General features: G+C 44.1%; 1 long non-coding RNA gene across 1 annotated transcript in view; it reads right to left on the reverse strand.

Moving 5' to 3' along the window:
- Positions 1-529: 529 nt before the first annotated feature.
- LOC135454875 (uncharacterized) overlaps positions 530-21,618 on the reverse strand; it is a 33,078-nt gene continuing 11,989 nt past the window's right edge. The window contains exons 2-4 of the long non-coding RNA XR_010442212.1: positions 4,660-4,813; positions 2,097-2,265; positions 530-2,007 (exon numbers count right to left, since the gene is read on the reverse strand). This is a non-coding gene — a long non-coding RNA (uncharacterized LOC135454875). The remainder of the gene's footprint in view (positions 2,008-2,096; positions 2,266-4,659; positions 4,814-21,618) is intronic.

Genomic DNA, 21,618 nt, shown 5'->3' on the forward strand with positions numbered 1-21,618 from the left:
CAGGTAATGCTGGGCCAGCAAGAGTAGAACATGTGCATTTTTATGTCTACCTGACCTGCCCTTAACACAAGGTGAACAACATTTAGCTGTGCCTCACACTCCAGCTGCAGGATCAGCTTTTTCAGCCCAGCCCTGCTCACACGTGCAGGGACCAGCAGGATGAATCCATGGGATAATCACAGCCAGGGCTCTCACAGTGCCTGGTTTGCACTCTGAGCCAGCCTGTCAGGGGGTGCAAATCAGCAAAGCTTCCCCAAAATTGGGGCTGGGGTTTTACCCCAGCAGCAGTTTGAGGCCTTTGGTCCAACACAGGCAACAGAACCCATTCTGGCCACAGACCCTTTAAAGGGCTTGATTTGGCTCTCACTGGCTCATAGTGAGGCAGAACTGCCTCAAAGCTCATTGCACAGATTTTCAGCTCATATTCAAAAGCCACGGAATCTATGCTTAATTGTCCCAAAGTGAAGAAAAGCTGTGACAGATCCACTGGTGTTTGACATGCACACAAATGGATGGGTACCACTTGAGATGCTGCAGAATTGTTTGATTTTTTTATTTTTTTAAAGAAGCCTAAAGTACAATACAGCTCCTTTTAACTACACAGGCTGTGCCCATGGAGCAGCACAAGCGTGTGAAGACAAGCATTTGAGTTCCTGCCTCAAAAAAAAGTCAGTGTATCCCTCTGTCATTGTGGGTTTGAAGGCTGGGGAAGAACATCTGCACTGCCTCAATGCCTACTCTTCAAAAACTTCTCTGACAAAACCATCAGGTAGCCAAGAAAACTTTCAAGCTCCTTAAATTGCTTTCAGCCCTGGGTTTGATACTTGTTGTTACAGAGGTCTCAGTGCAGAGAGCTGTTCCCACTTTGTTTCTCAGTGCACAGAGTTGTTCCAGTTGTTTTTAATCAAACTGCTTAATTACAAAACACTGGGGAACTCACTGCTTGCTTTTCAAGTTTGCTCATTAATCTGTGTTAGATTCTACCCAAATGACTGTGGCACCAAGCCAGCCTCTGCCTCACAAACCCAACATTTAAGGAAGTAAATAACTGAAAATGGCTAAAAGGCATAATTATTTTTGTAATGCAACATCTAATTAATCCGTGAAGCTCACTGAAACAAGTGCTAATTGACGAGAATACCTTAACAAGCTTTTCAAAAAGAATGATTAGGCATGGTTAGGCGTAGCAGAAATCAAGCTGCAAAGTCACTTTCCCATTTCTATATTTAAGCTGAGTGCAGGCAGGGCTGGGGAAGGCTCCTGTCTCCTTGCATGAGCAGCCTGATGCAGCACTTGGCCCTTTGCATCCGTCTGAGGCGTGACACGTTCACCATTATCACAGACAAGGTCCATCTCATCTGCTATCATTCATCTGCCCCTGCTCGTGGCAGCTCCAATATTGCTGTGTAACATCCCAGGAATGTGATAATGAAGAACTGACTCATGATGAAGCCATCATCTCCCAAAAACCTCCTATGCAGCTAAATGAATCAAGGCTTGCTCTGAGCAGTATCTTGATGTGACTAAGCTCCCACAGATAACTCAACCATTCAGCCATTAGGAAGCAAAGTGGAACAGCCCAGAATGAGATTTCTGGCAGAGCACCTTCAAGGTAATTTACCCATGGCAGGCGTGACAAGCATGCCCTCAAGAGATGTGATCCTCCAGGAGAAACATCACAGGAGTTATTGAAAATACAGCTGAAATCCTGATCTGCCAAAGCCCCAGGAGCTCTGCCATTTCACAGGGATCCAAAATCCTGTTCTCTGCTGTGCAGCTTGGGAAGATCCAATGGATCTTTTTTAGGAAGTTTATGTGCAGAAAAAGATTACCTCAAGCACAAGTACCAGGCTTGGATGGGGTTTCTTTGTCCTGTGTTGGGGCTGTGCCCTTTCAGGGTGTCACAGCTCTGGGTGCCACTGCAGGGACAGGGATCAGGGATGTCACCAGGCTGTGCCCACCTGCTGCTCCCTTGGCTGTACAAAACCAGGGCCAGCTCACACTTTCCTGGGAGAAGAGAAGTCTTTGAAAAACCCTGATCATTTGAAAGCAAAATAACTGCTACTGCCTGCAAGTATTCCTTTGTATTTTTTTACCTCAGGAGATTTTCCTCTTATCTTCAATTTCAACCAAGCAGTCTTTTTTTTTCTTTTTTTTTTTTTTTTTGTAGTAACAACTGACGTACAAGATCAAACCAGCCTCTGATACATGGTTCTGATTTCAGCCACAACCCACTGATTACTCCACTTTGCTGCTCCAAGCCAACTATTATGACACAGGAAGAAATATTGAAGTGAGTTCAAAAAATCTTAGAATACACACCCAAAGTATTAGCTGTTTTCCAAATGAGTAAACATAATAAGACAAATTTTGTTTATGCAGTGCTGGAAATAAGGAGCCCATGGAATCTATGCTTAATTGTCCCAAAGTGAAGAAAAGCTGTGACAGATCCACTGGTGTTTGACATGCATACAAACGGATGGGTATCACTTGAGATGCTGCAGAATTGTTTGGGTTTTTGTTTGTTTTTTTAAGCAGCCTAAAGCACAATACAGCATCTGAATGCCTCATTGTTTTATTGAATTTTTAAGGTGTTCTTTTGTCCGCATTTCTAAGAACTGCTTTCCTTAGGATTGCCCTCCCTCAACTGATTCTGTCTGATGGCGAGGATTAAAATAAATGTTTTTGCAGATACAGCTGCTCCCTTCCAATCTCTCTTATCACAGATTATTGGCCATGAGGGCCCTCTCCTTGTCCTGCTCAGCATGGGCCCTTGGCCAAGGCTGGCTCAGGTTTAGCCAAGGCTCCACATCCTCCAAGGATGGCGCTTCCACAGCCTGTCTAGACAGCCATCCCAGGCCTGGCCTTCCTTTCTAGGGAAAATTCTCCTCCTAATATTCAACTCTGAGTTTCCAAGCAGCTCTTTTACACCCCCTGCACTCTTGTTTTACTATCTGGCACTGCAGCATCTCCCCCAGCTGGCTAACAGCCCTCCAAGGAGCTGTGGGTGCTCGTGGGGATCTGCTCCATCCCCTCCCTGCTCAGCTCTGATGCCTTAGGATTCAGCTTTTATAATTTTCACATCCTGTACTGATTTAGTGTATAACTCTAAAACTCCATAGCCTATCAGCTACTGTTTTTCCATTTTATTCAAACAAAACAATTTGTCACTAGCCCTGAAGCACAAGGGCACCTCACTGTCTCTGTCTCAGGCCCTGAAAAACAAACAACAGTGAATTGGGGGTTGGGGGGATAACTTGGAGTAATTATTTCATTACTGAAGTTGTAATTGGAGGATTAACTCCTGATATGTAAATGAACCAGATTTATAATTGTGTGAATATTATAATCAAATTTATAATTGTGACCATTGTCCAGCTTGGGTGCAGCCTCTGGGAGGCTTTGACTGCCCCAGGTGTAGCTACTGAAGGCCTTTAATAAATACCCACTTTTATTCTCTTTATCTTGTCTAGCCTCTGTTCTAGGCAGCCATCCTGAGGCATCAAGCCCAGTCCTTTTGTCTCTGATAACCTCAATGGCTTTGTCCTGGATCCTCTCCCTTACACCTGGAGAAGAGCAGCTCCCTCATTTCAAGGGCAGGAAAAACTTGAAAAGGAAGGAAAAAACTTGAAGAGGAAGGAAACAGCACTTTCACTTGAAGAGGAAGGAAGCAGCATTTTCACTTTCACAGCCCCCCCCTCCCCAAAACTGGGTCTCACTAACAAATTTCCCACTTTTTAATTTGGGCAAAGGCAGGATGCCAGCAGCCAGTCCTCCAGCTGGCTGTACCTGACAGTTTGCTAATTGTGCATTATCATTTTACAATTGGAATTATGTTGCCATCGGATCACCATGTACCCAGTCCATTCAGGAATAAAACAATGCAATAGAGCTGAAGTGGAATAAATGAGTCTTTATCCCAGTTTGCTCATATGGGCCTTTTACAGCTGTTACAGTAACATCCATCTGTCTGTCGTATTTCTGATGCCATTTCTCTGCTGTGATTTTTGCAGCCACAGTCTCCTTTCATCCAAATGAAGGATTTGTGTGGGAACAGCTGGACTGCTGCTCACAGCTCCCAGTCCATCACTCCCTTATTACTGTGGAGCAAGGAGAAGGGAGCATAACTTTGTGTGCTGCTTCACAGGACTTCAAAGAGAAACCTGGCCTTCCTCCAAAACGAGTTTATTGTGGTTTTACCAAACCAAAAAGCTGAAAAAACCTCGCAAATAAAGCCAGCCCCAAACCATGAGATTGATTTATTTTGATGCTTCATTCAGCAGCTTTAAAATAGGAAAAAGATGCTGGAATTCTTCAAGGGTCTGGATGCAAATACCTCACAAATGATACTGAAATCACCCTCTGCCAGCATTTAGGGATGCTTTTTTAGTCTCACTTTATGGATTAAAGGGTTGAGTGAGAAATGTCAAAAAGGTCTGACAACGCTGGGGAAGCCAAACCTTGATCTCTGTGCATCAGTTCAGATCCACATGTGACCCTTCTCCTCACTGCTCCACCAGCTGGAGCCCTGTGCCAGAGACACCCCAGGAGCACCAAACAGCAGGAGAAATAATTGCCCAGGCTCCAAACACCTTTGTGTTCTCAGAGGTGATGTCATTGAGGAGGATGCTGTGCACAAAAGCTGGAGGGGGAACTCACCTTGACCCACCTACACCAACCAAAGAGTCTCTGTCCAAAATAATGACATAATTCCACAAAATTTGAGTGCCACTGACTGATTCCATGGGGTGATCTCAGGTAGAACTCCCCTGGATTCCTTGCCATCCTCTTCACCCTGCCATAAACCCAAAACCTACACCAAAGAATGATTATTTTCTACTAAATAGTTATATTAATATATATTCTATATATATTTTTATACACTAAACTACTTTTAAGGAATATTATTAAAGAACTAGAACAGGTATAGCTCAGCTTCATGCTTAGGGGAAACCATTAAAAACCAGTTCAGCACTGGTTTGAGTGGTCCCACACACAGCAATTAATGCTGCTTTCACCAGTCAACACACAGGATGTTTCCCTGGAAAGTTCTCAGCATTTAAAAGTTGGCTTGCAGTTATCAGCTGAGTCTTGTGGCCCAAGGAGGGAACAGAGAGGAATCAAGTATTTTCTATTATTATTTTAAAAGGAATCCTCAATTTTGGGGCCGTCTCCAACACTTCCTCTGAGTTCCTTATTTCCCTTTGAGTGGAGCTAAAATTATGTACTGCTCTTGGACCAGGATTCATGAGATGTTAGGGAAACAAATTCCTGCACAAAGCCAGGCCAGAGGTCTGATATGGGATCCTGAAAGACTGAGAAAGTCAACAACTATTCCAAGAAAAAAAACCACAAGGTGTCCAAGCTTTTACCCACAAAAAGAGCAAATATCCCTTTACCTCCTACTTCCACAATTTATGGTCCAGCCCAAGGATCCAGGCACACCTTGCAGGCCCAGCAGCAGGGGCAGTGCTAATACACAGCTTTTCCAAGAGCACTGGGCACAACTAATGCCGCATTAATTACTGTGTGAGAGCCCTTGTTAAATCAATAAAGATTAGAGCACAAATCTGAAAACTGCAGTAACCAAAAACCTGCTCAATGTGCACTAAGTGATGCATTTACACAGCATGGCTCAGCCTCTCTTACCCTCCCCTGACCTCTCCTACACTCTCCCCATACATATCGTTCTGTAAAACACAAATTAAAATTCAGTTAACATTCCTGGAGACTTCAATCACAGGGCTCCAAACCCCTACATCTCTCAGCAAATGCACTCATCTCCCAGTTCTGAGATGAGCACAATTTTTATTTTTATTATTTTAAATGTTCTTGCCAGTTTCCATTGCAAATTGTGCAGTGTCTGGTGAGCAAAATGAAAGGGTAGAATGTTCTCATGCTTTGGGGAGGATATTCAGTGTGGGAGAAAAAGTTTCTTAGAAGAAGTTGAACTATTTCTAAAAAGAAAAATACAGTACATGCTTGGAATGGAATGAAGAGAACAGAAAAAATGACATTAAGACAGGGGTGCAGGGAATATTTTGATGGTGGCCACAAGAGCTGAAGATGTTTCTATGTTACACTGGTAACTGAGAAACATCTGGATGGGGAAGGAATCAGAGAAAGGAGCCTTTATTACAAACCCTGGCATGAAATGAGAGTGTTTACTTGCTGAAGAGAATACAGCAAGTTTTTATGCCCTGTTCATACAGAAAATCGTGATTGCCACCCTCACATTATGGCTGCCCCAGGCTGATACACTCAGGCTCCAAACTAAACTGAGCTGACAGAAATAAATTTCACTTTTCATGTGTGGCTTTGCACTGGGCTTCCTTCAGCTGTTGCCTCAGCACTTTGTGCTTCAGGATCAGGGAACATCAGTCAGCAGGAGGGATTGGGAGGGTAGGGGCTAAAAAAATTCCTGTTTTCATAGAATTATGGGATGGTTTGGGTGAGAAGGACCTTAAAGCTCATCCCATCTCACCCCTGCCATGGCAGGGACACCTCCCACTGTCCCAGGCTGCTCCCAGCCCTGTCCAGCCTGGCCTTGGGCACTGCCAGGGATCCAGGGGCAGCCACAGCTGCTCTGGGCACCCTGTGCCAGGGCCTGCCCACCCTCACAGGGAACAATTCCTAATTCCCAGTATCCCATCTAAATGTCCTCTCTGGCAGTTTGAAGCCGTTCTCCCTTGTGCCATCACTCCAGGCCATTGTAAATAGTCTCTCTCCATCTTGTAGCTCCCTCCAGGCCCTGCAAGGCCACACTGAGGTCACCCCAAAGCTTCTCCTCTCCAGGTGAACAATCCCAGTTGTCCCAGCCTTTCCTCCTATCCCTCTGATCATCTTGGTCTTTTGACTGCTTAGTGTACATATCCTAAATTAGGCACCATTTCTGGATTTTACTAATGAGCTTTTACCCTTCTTCTTGATACTCCCTGACTGCTGAGTCTGGGATTGTAGGAGTTTGTATCAGGATCTGCTCTGTGGGGCTGATTCTCCCTAATGTTTATAGAGAGTGTAAGTGACACATCTTCACCCTGGGAGCTGCAGCACAGTCATTTACATTAAAGTGAGTTTAATTATCTACAGTCAAATTTAGAAACACTTCTGCTTTGATGGATGCAACTACTACATGCAGTGCAGCAGAAACTCATGGCTGGAGCATGGTTAGGCATTCAGAGAACAGAACAGCAGGGTCCAGGTTTAATTATAATTGTACAGTCATCTCTAGGACTTCCTTTTCAGCCCCTCATTATTTATAACCAATGTATATAACCTATATCAACAGCAATAGCCTCAAAAATATTTAAAAGTAGAAGATTTGGGCTCTGTAGAAGGTTCAGATTGGCATCTCCCAGCAGAAAGAGAGTGAATGAAACAAGTCATGTTTTAGAGCAGAAGCAGGGGTTGGGGATGTGGGGTTTTTCCTATTCAAACACTGTGATCAGCTTTGGGAGCTAAGCACAGGCTTAGAGCAATTTCACATAAATACAGGAAGAACTGATGACAACACTTGGGAATAATCACAATGAGTCAAATCTGCAGAAGTCTTCCCAATGCTGCAGGATCACTTGGAAAAACAATCTCTCATTTTCCAAGGACAGTAAGTGATGATAAATGAGGACTCATTTATTAAGAGGGAACTTTGCATCCAATTTTCTTCTCTGAAATCACAGCAGAGGATGGGGCTCTCTGGATGCTGAGCACCTTTCCTAATGAAATAATCCAAAGTTGTTCATGGAACCAAGATGAGAGTAAATCTTACTGATAGCTTTGTTTAACACCTTGAAGGGCTCTGCAGCTCCAGAAAAGACAGCAAGAAGAAGGATATTTATTTTGAACACAACTCATCTTCTCATTTGACCTCACTTTCCCGAGGTTCAAACAGAAGAATAAGCACATCTCAAGGGAAACCCTTAAACTCAAAAAATGTGTAATTAAAACTGGAACATATGTGAGTGCTGAAGGCTGTCCATTGCCTCTGCCAGGATGGCCATGAGCTTTAGCCAGCCAAAGGATTTATTTTCTCCCCCTACAACGCAGTTAAAGTACAAACCAACCCAAAATCAAGCAGGCAGCCGAGAAGATATCTCCCTCCTGCCTTGGGCTGCCACCGAATTCATGCACAGCCTTCATCCCTCTCCCTCCTATTTTTCCTCACTTACAGGACATAATCACACTCGGTTCCCCACACAGGACTGGTGTGAATTGAAATTCCTCCAGGCTGGTGCAGAGATGATGGGGAATGCAAAGCATCTCCCAGCCCTGTGCACAGGAGGAGAATTACAGTCGGGTGGTGGCACAGGGGAAATTATGAAAGCAATTCAGAAGCATTGTAATAAAGTACAATGCACTGTAGTGCTGCTCAAATTCAAACCAGGAATGAATTCTTTCATATGTTAAGTGCTCCCTGAAGCACAGCCCTGCCTGGAGCGCGAGGCCCGGGCTGGGGGCACGGTGGTACAAGCTGGAGCTGGGGCTGGGTGCCTGACACAGGGCTTGCAGCTCAAATTCAAACTGACATGCCCACAGCTCCTTAGCTGTCTGAGCCACAAAAGCCAAATTAAACATTGCTTCAGCTGCAGCTTAGCCTTTGTACCTTGCAAGGCATTATATTAAAGAGCAGTGTCGTTTATGAGCTGGCCGTGGGGAAGGGCAGGTGTCTAACACTGAGAAATCATTGTAGCTAGGGGTGATAAATCCACTCTATAAACTGCAAGCAACAGAAATGAGCTCCACATTCCATCCCACCCCTTCCCTTTCTTTTGCCTTTGCTGGGATAGATGCTGAGCTCCAAACCTGAGCAGCCTCCTTGGGTGGCAGTGGCACAGCTGTAACCTGAGGTCACACCAGCATGATCCTGGCAGCTTGCTCCAATACCTGCTGAATTCAATGGAAACCTTTCAATGGGCTTCAGCAAGCTTTGGTTTACTCCCTAGGTGACACTGCATGGCTTTTTTTTCCCCTCCTTTTAAGCTTCACAGTATCAGGCTGTTAAAAGTGTTATTTAATCTCTAGCCAGCTTGAGTTGTCTTCTCAGCAGGAAGCTCCATCTCACCAACAGACCTTGGAGCCTTCCCCTGTGAAGCAGCAGAGAGGAACATGTGTCACTTGGGGGCTGCTTTAGTCATCCCTTCCTTGGGGGTGCTTCAAATAGATCCTGATATCCAAACAACACAAGTTCAGCAGGGCACAGGAGGCACCTCCTCACCTCCCACAGCCTCACAGATAAAGGGGATCAATGAAACACTCCTGGCTGTTGTCTCAGCACTGGGGCTTGTCCACACTCCTCCCTGGGCATTTATGGGGTGGGAGGGCCACCTCAGAGACACCACAGAGCCTCTGAGCTCTTTACCTTCACAAAATACAGCAGTGATACAGCTGATAACAACAACAACAAGAGTTGCCCTCAGCCTCTAGAGTAGCTCAGCCAGTCAAGGTGTTCTGTTCATCCATCCTCAAGCATTCCCAAATAAAACCTTGCTTCCAATTTAGGGGGTGGGAGGGCCACCTCAGAGCCTCTGAGCACTTTACCTTCAGAAAATATAGCACTGATACTGCTGATAACAACAACAACAACAAGAGGTGCCCTCAGCCCTCGAGTAGCTCAGCCAGTCAAGGTGTTCTGTTCATCCACCCTCAAGCATTCCCAAATTAAACCTTGCTTCCAAAGGCGACGCGTGGCACACGTGTTCCTCATGAATATCCAAGTGCACTTCTGCTGCAGGAAGGTTATGAACATAGAGAGCTTGCAGAAGCAGAATACAAATTCTCTTTGTGAACAACCTAAAAATTATACGGAAACTGGGGTGAAGAAGCACACCTAACCAATGTTTTTTGGGGTTTTTTTTCTATCTAGCAAGCTACAGGAGTGATCTGCTTCCAAAGCTGGAAGCAGGTCAGCAGCAAAGCCAGCCATGCTTCAGAGGAGTGAATTTCAGACCATTTCCTGAGGAGACACCTCCCCAGCAGCTTCATGTCCTCTTTCCATGGTGCTAAACTGGGGAAGATGAACTTGGCTGCCTGGTCCACCCTGAGTGCTCCTGTCCAGCTGTGGCACTGCTGTCCCAGCACCTGCTCAGCCCCTGAACACACCCTAGCGCTGTTTCTTGAACACAGGGCAGGGCTCCATTACTCACAGACTTCTAGGTCCTTCTTTCCCAGGGAGAAGTAGTGATCAGTATGGGAAAAACCTATCCAGGTTACTCAAAGTAAACTACATTTACATCTAGAAACAGATCAAGATTTGCCTGCTGCTCCAAGGATGTTCAGCTTGGTATTGGTCACTCAGATCTTCCGAGGATCATGAAGTCAACAGAACCACAAAATTGGGAGTGGATTTACTTTGGTGCTTGCCCCTGGCACTGTTATTTGTGGTGCCAGGCTGTCACAAGCCAAGTGCAGAATCCTCTCCCACCTGTCTCACCCCCCTGCATGACAGCTCTTTCTCAGAAAGGTGTTTGGGCTCAGTTTAAAATATGCTTTGCTGTGCACAGCCTTCCTGCAGGGTGCTTGCAGAATAGTCACACTGCCTGAACATGGTCTGTAAAACACAAACTGTGTGTCAAACCACACACTTACAGGGGACTGCTGCCCACTGCTTTGAGTCTCAGGGTGTGTAATTACAGAGTAGCATTTTTAGGTGTCACACCAGGCATACATTATGCCCATCTGCATGAGTGGTCTCATTTCCTTACATTTACAACCTGCAAAAACCATGAATAAACTTGGACTTTATGATTTTTATTCTTTTTTTAATTTTTTTTTTTTTTTTACTTTCCAGTAAATTTCAGGTTTGTAACTTGGCAGAGGGAGCCATTGTATTTAACCACCTGTGCAGACATTAACTAAACACTTGAGCTTTATGACCAAGAAAACACAAAGTGCTAACACTGCTCACTGAGGTGTTTGGGCACCTTCCAGCTCTTAGCAGGACAAGGTTGGGAATGTGCAGCACCTCTGTGCTCTCCCTCTCTGTGCAAGGGGTGGGAGTGCTGCCTCGTGTAGGAGGATTTATGGGGTTAGAGCCATTCCCAGGCAAAATCTGGTGCAAGGAAAGGTGCAGGCAGGGCTTTGGGGAGGTCACAGCCTCTCTGTGTGCTGGGTTTGACAAAGGTTGCTCATGAGCTGGAAGCCACAGAGGCTTCCCAGCTCCCTCCAGAAGGAGTTTCCACTCGTGTTATTGATAATATGTTATTGAAAAGCATCCCCAGGCCTGGACAAGCAACAGTCTTGATTTTGTGAGGGGCTTCAAATGCGTCAGGTCATGAGTGGCCTCATACCTGAGTTGACAACAAAGCAAAGCCCACTGACCACATTTCCTAGGGGGAGAGTTGAAACCCACAGGGAATAAATGACTTTACTGATGGCAGCCCAGAGTCTGAATTGCTGTACATCAATTCAAGGATTCACTCCTTAACTCCAGCACTCTCCTTAGCCACTGCTGGAGCAACAAAGGCCACGAGAGCTGTTGCAGAAAAATATCACATTCTTCCAAGCTAGAGATATAACAGAGGGAAGCTTTAGACCTGCAGCAAAGGTAAAGTAAAGAAAACTAGAAGCCACAAAAGAAGAAGACAAGTTATTTCTCTAAACTTATTTTTTTTCGAAAAGTCAAATGCAATATTGTGAGATTGAGATCTAATAGAGACCCCAAACCTTTGTAGATAGGGTGGGTGACTTTCTTGGAGTTGAACATCTGTTGGAAACCCATTTATTTTTGAGTATTTCAGCCAAGTCTCCATCTTCTGCAGCACTTGTGCTGTATAGAACCCTTTGCAACTGCTCCTTTAAAAACAAAACTGGAATTATTTCTCAGTGCAGGATCTGTCAGGTTTTAATTAATTCTCTGTATTTTGCTGGGCTCTGGTCTGCCCCATTTCTCCTGTAGAGCACAGGGCAGGATGTGCTGTGCCCACCTCTGGAGGGCACATGAGCAGCACAATCTTTCCACCCAAGCTGATTTAACAGGGACAGCTCTGAGGCTTCAACCAGAGCCCTTTCAACCTCCCCATCCCAGAGTCCTGGGCCTGTTGTCCATAAAATCTGTGTCATTCCAAGGCTCTTCCCTCGCACAGCAGAGCCCAGAAGCCCCTGTGAAATGGTCAGTTCAGAGTCAGTACAAATAAACTGACATTGCTCCAAAGTGAGATCATTGGCAATTTATTCCTGCCCAAGCCCTACCAGAATGAAAACAGTGTTTCATGTTGGGGCTTTTTTCCTCCTCTCTCCCTCTCTCATTTCTCATCTCTCTGCTATTTCCATGTGCTTCCCACCACACTGTGATTAATCTTTTCTAAGGCCTAAGGGACTGGAGGAAAGAGGTAAGTCAGACTCTATCAAAGACCCTACACAGAGGCAGCCAGGATCTGCCCCAGCCTTTGTGGGGCTTGCAGCATTCCAAGAAACATTTTCCATCCTCAGAAGTTATAGAGAGTCAGAACTTTTACAGCTCATTAGTAAATCATTAATGAGATATTCCCTTTACCTCTCAACAAGCTCCTTGCTGCCCTCCCCCAAACCAACCCCAAAAAATCCTCCTGTGAAAAGGAGCATTTTGTTTTCAAGGAGGCCCTGTAAATGCCCAGCTCCTCCTTTTCTTCCACTTCCCAGCACAACATTTTCCAAGAGCAGAATTCAAAGCCACCAAAGCTCCTCCAGGGAGGTGCAGAGCTGGAGCCAACCTGCCTGGCACAGGCAAAGGGATTGCCACACATGATCCTACCATGCCCCAATTCTGGCTTTCTAGAAAAAAAACCAAATAAACAAACACCAAATAATTAAGAGCTGAGACCATGGTGGAAGTCTGGGAAACACCTGACTCCAGCATAGATCTTAAATCCACACAGGGAATTTGCCAGCCTGGCCATCAATGAGGAACAGGAGCAGCTTTTGTGGTGTTTGTCAGTGAAAGCTCCTCCAATGCAGCCGTAGAAAAGCAAATTCCTCACCACTTCTCATATACTGGGTGGTTATCAAGTACCATCAGCAAAAGCAGTTTCTGTCAGTATAAATTATGCCTATTCCATGAGGATCATGGAAGTACTGGTGTTTTAGAGGAACAGGTGTAAAACAGGTCTGGAGCTCCTGAGCTGAGAAATAATTGCACTGTTTGCAAAGAAGCAGTTGCAAAAGGGTTCTGTACAGCACAAGTGCTGCAGGAGATGGAGGCTTACCTGAAATATTCATAAATAAATGGGTTTCCAACAGATATTCAGCTCCAAGAAAATCACTCACCCCATCTGCAAAGATTTGGGGTCTCTATTAGATCCAAACCTCACAATATTGCACTTGACTTTTAGAAAAAAAAGAAATAAGTTTAGAGAAATAACTTATCTTCTTGTCTTGTGGCTTCTAGTTTTCTTTACTTTTTATTAAATAAAAGCATGTCCCATGTGTACCTCATGGCATGTTAAGACTTATTCCTGTGCTTGCCATGGAGTATCTGCAACCATTTACAGTGTTTTGGTGTGGTCATTCTTGCAAAATTATCAATAATCTCACACTACTTGACTGTATCCCTGAAGTCTGAGCTGCTGACACCTTCTGATTGAAACCAGAATTCCCTGATAAAGAAAAAAAGGCTGTCCCTGGTTTGAGAGAGGGAAGTCAGAAAGTATTAGGTTGCTGAAAGATTAGAAGGAAAAGCAAAGAACTCCAAGTATGTTCTATTTTTCAATATCACAGGGAATATGGTACTTGGCTGTAAAGTTTTAACATATCACTGATAATAACGGGACACGTAAGAGCTAAACCCAAGTCAGAAAGCATCAGGGTCTAGAAGATGATTAGAAATTCAGAGCTCAACTCAGTTTTGTGTTTTAAATGTAAATCCAAACCAACTCTATTCCACATAGGTTTGCCTGAACAATTTTAACAGAGATATTGTCAACACCAGAATATTTCACTCAGGACAGGGTCTCCCATGCCATGACCCCTTCTCCAGCTCTTCCCCTGTGCCTGTGAGTTGGGAAAAATGAGCCCAGATCTCACCCAGGACAGAGTTAATTTTTGTGTGGGGCAGGAAGCACAGCTTTGGCTGCTCCGGGTAGACAGACCAATATTGTCACAGCAGTGCAGTGACCATACGCCACATGAATGCCCACTAAATCCCATTTTACATCTGAGGAAGGAAAGAAGTCAGCGTGAAGATGAAATGTTGCCCTACAGTGTCTCAGGAAGGAGGGTCTGGTGCTGAACTGGTCTCAGGTTCTTGGTTATTAATTGCTGCCCCGAGATGTGCAGGGTGTCTCTGCTTCAGCCTGTGTGACTGAAGAACGAGTCTGGACTCTTCACTTTTCGGTCTTGTGGTTGTTTATTAATTCTTATCTATAAAATTTTCTCTCTGCGCAGCCGAGATCTGCTCAGCAAGGCAGCCATGGGCACTCTGACTGCCCTGGAGGCGGTGTTGTCCTTTTATACTACAAACTTCATATAACATATTTACACTTAATTCCCCATACCTAACACCTATGCTAGACAGTGCACTTCTACTCTAAACCAATCCCAAAGTGCCAACATCACTGCAGAAAATGGAGAACAAGAAGAAGAAGAAGAAAGGCTGGACACACCCAAGTTCTTCCATCTTCTCCCCATAACCCCCATACCAAAAATCCTAAAATCTACATTTTCACCCTGTGATTATTTTGTTATTACACTATTCAAACCTGTGTGACTTTCACGTCCTCATACAAAGCTGGTAACTCACTCCAAGGGTCAAAATCAAATCCCCAGGTGCTCTGGGCTGTGTGCCAGGGTCTCCGAGCCCCCCAGCGGGGTCCTCAGCAACTTTGGACACCCAGAGGGATGTCCTGAGTTCCAACAAACTGGGAACACAGCTTAGTGCCCTCACACCACCTTTCTCCAGCCGCTCCTTCTGCAGTCTAACCTGAAATTCCAGTCCCAGGGCAGGGATTTTGCCCTTTTCTCTAACATCAGATTATCATCTCAACAGGAACTAAGAGCTAGAGTCTAACCCCAGCAAGGCAAGGTCTTGTGAATCCTGGTAAAGTGTCCAGCACCCATTCTACTCAACATTTAATTAGAGACTGAATCCTACAGAGTCCCACCTTAATAAATTAACACAGCAGCTGCAAGTCAGCAGAGGCAGAAAATAAGGTTTATGATGCTTCACTTTGAGGACATTAAGACAGCAGCTGGCAGCCTTTTCTTTTTAAGATACTACTGAGATGCCCCAGTTATTCAATGGAAAACACACAGAAAAGCAAAATATTTCTTTACTTGCCAAAGTGCAAAGAGGGAAACCAGACGAGATGTAAATCAGCAATTTTACCCTGACAGTGTTATCAAATCTTTCTTAATGGAACCACATGCAAGATAAAAGTGACCTATTGTCAGGACAAGTGTTCTGGTAGGTTTCAAATCAAGCTAATTCCAAAACCAAAGCACAACTGGTGGAGCCCTTGTTTATGTGTGGCAAGAATTAAATCCAGAACCACTCTGTTGGAAGCTTCATGCTTACTCTTGCCATCAAAGCTTTTTGGGGTTTTCCTTGCTTTAATCTTTCTGGGTTTTAATAGGGAGTGGGTTCTCTGGTAAAGGTGGACTTAAACACTGCTGTGCCACAAGAGCAAACAGGAGGATGGACTCAGCTCCCACAGCCCATATGGAGACCAAAGTGAGCTTTTATTTTTTGTTTAAGTAGCAAGGTCCAGTGTTGGGGAAGATGAAACAGGAAAGCCTTATAAATATGATTGCCTAGCAAAAGATTTTGAGAATATGGAAACTATAAGTGAGATTGAAATGAAAGCAAGCTTTGAGATCCCTCAGTTACTGAACAACTGGAAAACAATGGTGTGGCCAGCTGAAGGTGATCCCCTTTTGATGGAACAACACCCTCTGCTTGCAGACAGGCCCAAGGGTCAGAGCAGACCCTACAGCTTGGCAGAAGGGGCCCAAAGAGGAGTTTTTAGGATTTAAAATGTAACACAGTATGGTAATGTAATGATTCTTATAGGCTGTATGTAAATGCTGTAGGATTTGTATATTGTACTAGATTGGTTAGTGAGAATCAGAATATTCAACACAGAAGAAGATTTATGGTGTTGTAACAGGAACCTCGCTCTCTTACACTCTCATCCTCTCTGCCCCTCTCTTCTCTCAGGCCTACTCTGATCTGTGGCAGCTCCCAGCAGGGCCCTGCACAATAAACCCCAAGTTCCAAGACCAGAAGAAGATTTATTGTATTATAACAGGAACCTTGTGCTCTGATCCTCTCTTTTACTCTCTCACCCTCTTTAACACTCTTGTCTTCTCTCTCCCTCTTTGGGGCCTGCTCTGAGCTGTGTTTGGCAGCTCCCAGCAGGGCCCTGCACCCAGGCCCTTTGCAATGAACCACAAGTTTCATGACCTGGCTCCAGAGATCTCTCATCTCCATCCACACTGACTGTCCTACCCCCTGACACTCCTACAGTCCAAGCCCATGATCCCTGGTCATGGTGCCCAAGTTTCCAGCACACAAACCCACAGGCCCCTGTGTTCCTCCATCACTCCTTTTGGGCACGGTGTTGTTGCCTCATCAATTCTCTGTGTCCCTTGTCCTTACAGAGACAGCACCTCCATGAAGGGATGTGGTTTGGTGGTGGATTGGCAGGGCCAGTTTGGGTTGGATTGGTGATCTTGGAGGCCTTTTCCAACCTAAATCATTCTGTGACAGAGAGGAGGGGACAGCAAGGGGGACAAGCTGCAGGGCGGACGGAGCTCTGAACATCCTGGTACATGGAGAATGTCCATGGGAGAGGAGTTGGAATGAGAAGGTTTTTAAGGTCTCTTCCAACCCAACCCATCCAGCGATAGCAGAAACAAAGAGGTACATGAGGAATAAATAGTTTTGAATTAGGCCATGTTTATGCAAACCAAATAAAGCAAGAACAGCTACAACTATTTAACAGCCAAGCAAAACCTGCCCATTAAGAGATATTTGCATTTTAAAAGGGCCCAAAGGGACCTATTTTTCTATTTTATTTCTTCAAACATCTTTTTTTGAGTGAAAGGGTAATTTAGCTCAAATTTTCCTTAGGTTTTTCTTTACTGAACACAGTCTGGTTTTTATTGGGAAGAGAATCATCTTTTCAGGAAAGTTATTAAAAAAAGCAAGCCATATACGCTCTATTAAAATTTTAAATAATATATGAATTCATTTGCAAAATGTGAAGCACCAATAACCTCGGCATATTTTTGCCAGATGCACTTTAAGAACAATTCTTTTTCTCTACAAAAAGCATTTTCTATGAACAACTTAAATCAGCTCTATTAGCAGTTTTAGAAACATGAATGTGGCTAGGAAGACAATTCCAGGCAGAAAAGAGCAGACATTTGTTGGGGAAAATTAAGGGAATGTAAATCATTTTCCAATAAATATTCCATACAGAATATTCTGTTCTGTGATATACAATACTGTCTTTTTCCAGAGATATTGCATTCCCTCCCTGTGGATGCTGAAAGGGATTGCAGTATTAAGTTTCAATTGATTGTTAACAAAACCCCAAGCCTGTTCCTACTTTTGATTCAATCCACTTAGAATGGCAGGCTGAGCTCTCCTAATCTCATTTTAATTTTCCATGGGGGACTAAGTGTCCAAAATCCTTGTGAGGGGGGTTGGAAATTTCAGCTGTAGGATGCAACAACCTGATTCAAAGTCAACAGAGAAAGGCACTTGTTTGGATTAGGTCTCTGATGGCCTTGGAGAATGCCCTGAATTACCATTTTCTCCTAAAGCAGGATATCATTCTGCCCATATCAGGCCTCCAAATACAGTTAATTCTTAGCCTTTGGAAGGAAAAGGATGGAATAGCCCCACGTCAGGTTCCCTAGTCTGGTTTTCCTCAGTTTGCCATTACGGATGCCAGTTTGGATTCCCCATAGCCACATCACCTTTCCAGACTTTGAATATCTAATAAAGGGCCTGAACCCTGCCCCATGCTTCCTGTGCATGCAAGGACTGCAGGGAAAACACAACAATCATTCCCCAAAATTTTATTCTTGGCCTGCCCTGCTCTACCTGTAACATATTCTTCTCTACCTGTATCATCCCATTCTTCTTCCCCTTTTTTATCCCCTGCCCACCCCATAACCTGGAAAGGTTGCAGGGAGTTTCGTGCCTGAGCAGATTCTCTCTCCTTTCTCTGGATTTCACCTTCAAGAAAAATAAACAAAACAAAAACAACCACAAAAGCAAGGCAAATAAGAAAACAAGTCATCCCAAGCACTTTGGCTTCTCAAGTCTCTCCACTCACCCTGTGAATCTCATCCTGGCTGTTTCACACAATCTCTGTGGTCCCACCCATCTCAAAAGTGCCAGGCTGGTGTTGAAGGAGGGGCAGACATTTGGGGCTATTTGTTTCAATAGCCCACATCCATGATTAATTATAAAGCTCTTACTCTGCCATTTCACTGTCCTGCCCTACCTCCTCTCCCTCCCTCCTATTCCCTACATTTTCAACATTGGTGCCATAAATCCAGGAAATTCCTGCTGTGTGTTCAGATGAACAGGTTTCACAGTAATGGTTCAGACCATCATATCAAACTAAGGATAAATATATTTTACAGGTCAGTGCTTGACCTTGTACCCAACAAGACACACAACAACCACAGAAGTCAGTCAACAACTCCAGAACCAACAATTCCAGAAACCCAGTCCCCAACCCCACACCCAAAACCCTGCTCAGTCCCTCTCCTCAGCAGCTTTATTCTTCAAACTTAATGAGACAGATGCAAACAGCAGGCACTTATTCTCTAATTAACCAATTTGGCTGCCACTTTATGATCATTAACCCAATGTTGCTGGGTCAAGATTGCACACTAAGTATTCCTTCCTTCTCTCTCTTGCATTCCTCATCTGTGCCAGGCTTGGAAATCAGTCTCTTCCCTCCATTCCCCAGTCTGAGTACAAACCATCTTTGCTCACTCACTGCAGCATCTCTTACAAGATGCATTCCTGAGATCTAAAAATAAGCTTGTTAGATTATTTGACAGTCAAAAATTAAATAAAATTGGAAGTAGTAATTATTTTCTTGATTATTTAATGTGGGCCAGACTTTTATCAAAATATTTTGACATGAGAAGATTTGTGAAAATAAATAGGCAATCAGCAAGTCATTGCTAACGGAAAAGGCTTTTTTTTTTCCCTGGGAAAGAAGTATATATTACCTGTCAGAGCCATGGGAGACTCTCATGCTTTAAAAGATGATGTGTTAACAGCACTTTATCTAGAAGACAGCCTAACAGACAGCTCAGCATCACCAGGTGACAGATTCATGCAGTGCCACACTGAACATGGCAGGAACACTGCACTGCTCAGATATCAGTGAATTTTAAGAGTTTAGGAGCTCCTGAGGGGCAAAGCCTGGAAAATGGGTCTGAGCTCTGACTGATGAGAACCCAAATCATCAGGGAAAAAAAATAAAAATAAAATCACCATCAACCATCCTCTTCCTTTCTTATCCTAAAAACTCTCCACAGAGGAGCCACAGAAGTGTGCCAGGTGTGAAGGAGGGAGCTTCGCCAGCCTTGTGCCACCCACCAGGTCAGTCCTTTGCCTAAACTGTGGAGTTCCATCTCCTGGCCCTCTCCAAGATGGGACATCTCCTGCTCAAGCCAGATCTCTGTCCTAGCTGGTGTGCCCACCTCTGCTTGCCACTTGTGCTCCCAGTGAGTGAGTGACAGTGTTAGTGAGGCATTTTTTGTTTCCTATCCAGGCAAGCCTGACTGTGGAGATGATCTTCAGGAGAGCCCTGGGATCTGCAGCAGCTCTGCTGTTCAGTGTTAACCAGAACAAACAGCGCCAGGTTTTTATAGCACAAACAGCTGCTAGAATTATTCATTTCTCCTTTCTCAAAAAGAAGAGTAATAACATATGAAATGGATTTTATCTGCTTTAGGGATAGAATTAATATCATTTTCCTACGCTTGTCTCTTTTTTGGAACTGCTTTACATAACATTTCCTAGAAACACTCTCCATATGCACACCCAGCTCTCCACACCAGTAAGACATTTCAGCTGGGCTGACTGGGATGCAGGGGGAGGAGGGACCCATCCCCACACATTTGTTAGCACCAACACACACCAGGATGGGCCAGGTGAATCCCTCCAAAGCAGCAGGACAGCTCCCATCAGATTTCCTTGCACAGAGATCACCTTCAGCACACAAAACACACACACACACACCTCAGTTTGGAAAGGCCTCATTGAGCATCTGGTGTGGTGTGTCAGATTCCATTTGAGATACTGGGCTCCAGAGAGCAGTGGGAGAAAACAACACACTCCAGAGTCCGTGTGTAACATGAGGAGTTAATCCCACACAGGCATTCATCTTTTCAAAGCACATATTCCTGACAGTTTTGGAAAGCACGCTTACAATTTCCATAATGTTTGAAAACACACAGACACTTTCTCTCAGTGTCACAACGTCTTGAACTTCTGAGACCCTTTTCGTGACACCATAAACTTCTCCTTGGAAGCACAGTATGATGTCAGAGGATGTAACAGTACAAGAGGTGAAGAGGAAAGCTGTGGGAGCATTCAAATAACTTTTTCTGGCCTAAAAAAGAAATAAAATAAAAAACTGGAGTTTGATCCAAGAACATTTTGTTCATTTGCTATACAGGGGTGCCTTTTGTATGAGCACAGACTGTTTTGTGGTCTCTGGTCCTCTGTAGTCACCATGAAACAGAAAATATACAATGAAGCTAGTGATGTGTTATCATCTGAGATTTCTATGAATGCTATTTCTGTCTTATGTTCACAGAGAACTGCTGGTCAAATGTTCATCCACTACAACTTGATAAAAACAGGGGTTTAAAGAATTATCACAGATATTTATAGCTTATTTTCTTTTCTCTCTTTTATCTCATCTGCACTGTTGGCACAATAACGCTCATTAGTGTTCAGGTTTAAGTGAATCATCCAAAATAGATTTTTAATTTTTTTTTTTTAAAGCTGCTTGTTTCTCACACATTCATCAGGGTTAAAAATATCCATATTTTTAATAAATACATACCCTTTGATATCATCCAGGTGAGCCAAACAAGTTTTTACACAAGCACAACTGAGCTGCTGTATCTGTCACCTTCAGGTTTGACTTGTGCCATGGTTCCAACAGAGATTTAATGAACAAGTCAAATTTGATGCAAACTTTCAGAAGTTTCACAGCTCTAATCAGCAAAATAGAAGTGTGCTAGATAATTACTGGAGTGTTATGCTGATATTTCTCTCTGTAATCCCCCAGATGAAAGAACCAGATTTCACAAGAACAAGTCTTTATTTTTAATACCACATGCAAAAATAGACATTATAGCTGCTGATGTTAATGAACACTGGACTGTTCACACCTCCAGCCCTGCTCACCCCTGTGAAATGCTTCTCTCACATGACCACAGTGGCTGTCACCAGGATCAGGCTCAGGGCTAACAATATTCACATCTTCCTCTGCCCTCCTTCAGATCTCCACTTTTCCCCTTCCATTTATCTATTCCACACCCATCAGCCTCCATCCTCTGTTTCATCCCAGCCTTTTCTGCTGGAAATCATCAGTTTAGAGGTCAACAGCTCACAAATTGCACCTCAGAAAAGGACTGCTACACACTCAGAGAGGGCACTGA

The sequence above is a fragment of the Zonotrichia leucophrys genome, chromosome 17 (assembly GCF_028769735.1).
Source record: "Zonotrichia leucophrys gambelii isolate GWCS_2022_RI chromosome 17, RI_Zleu_2.0, whole genome shotgun sequence".
In the NCBI taxonomy this organism is placed as follows: Eukaryota; Metazoa; Chordata; class Aves; order Passeriformes; family Passerellidae; genus Zonotrichia; species Zonotrichia leucophrys.